The following is an 856-nucleotide window of genomic DNA, read 5'->3' as shown; positions in this document are numbered from 1 at the left end:
CATCTGCCCTGCAACATAGTTACAACACCGGAGTGGCCCACCATTGTAGCAATCCACCATTTCTTGGCAGGTATGTAAATGACAAATAAACGACGTCTAGAAATCCCGTTCAGCTAGCTTTAGCTAGCTTCATAGTTTATTTTTCCAAAGAAAAACTTCATTAAACCGTTAGACAATAGCGAAATCAACAACAAGCTGGCCCATGAACTCGCAGCGACTGCAAGAAGAAGTGGCGACTTTGAGTTGATCGACGACGTCCCCTTTGAGACGAGACTTGTAATGCTAGTGGCGGCATCTCGTGCGGCGGTAGCAGCACTAGAAGTTTGGACGCGGCAGCAGTAGTAGCTTGGACACGGCAGCAGCTGCTTGTGATCGATGTCCGCCACTACGGACAGCGGTGGGGCACCGGGGTCAAATCTGCCGGAGGTCTCCTCCCCTTCCTAAATCGGTGGGGATGGCCGGAATCGAGATCGGACTGTGGCGGCAGCGGCGAGGTAGGAAGGCATGTGAGCTAAAAGTTCCCTTCCGCCGACCGTTTCTTTTTTTTGTTTTATAGGTCCTTGCGAAAATCTGCCTCCAATCGTGGTTATCTGCGGGACGAGATCCTTATTTTTAGGGAGCTGTATAATTTTTACAGGATGAGGATTTCTTACGTTCGTCCTAAATATAAGTCTTTTTAAAAATTTCAATATGAACTACATACAGATGTATATAAACATAATTTAGAGTGTAGATTCACTTATTTTGCTTTGTATGTAGTCCATATTAAAATATCTAAAAATACATATATTTAGGAACGGAGGGAGCACTATAAAACGACGGTTATTATACAGTTTGGGGTCTTTTACGAGTTTTG

This window comes from Triticum dicoccoides, chromosome 2A, assembly GCF_002162155.2.
Source record: "Triticum dicoccoides isolate Atlit2015 ecotype Zavitan chromosome 2A, WEW_v2.0, whole genome shotgun sequence".
Classification (NCBI taxonomy): Eukaryota; Viridiplantae; Streptophyta; class Magnoliopsida; order Poales; family Poaceae; genus Triticum; species Triticum dicoccoides.
This window is presented reverse-complemented; position numbering follows the sequence as displayed.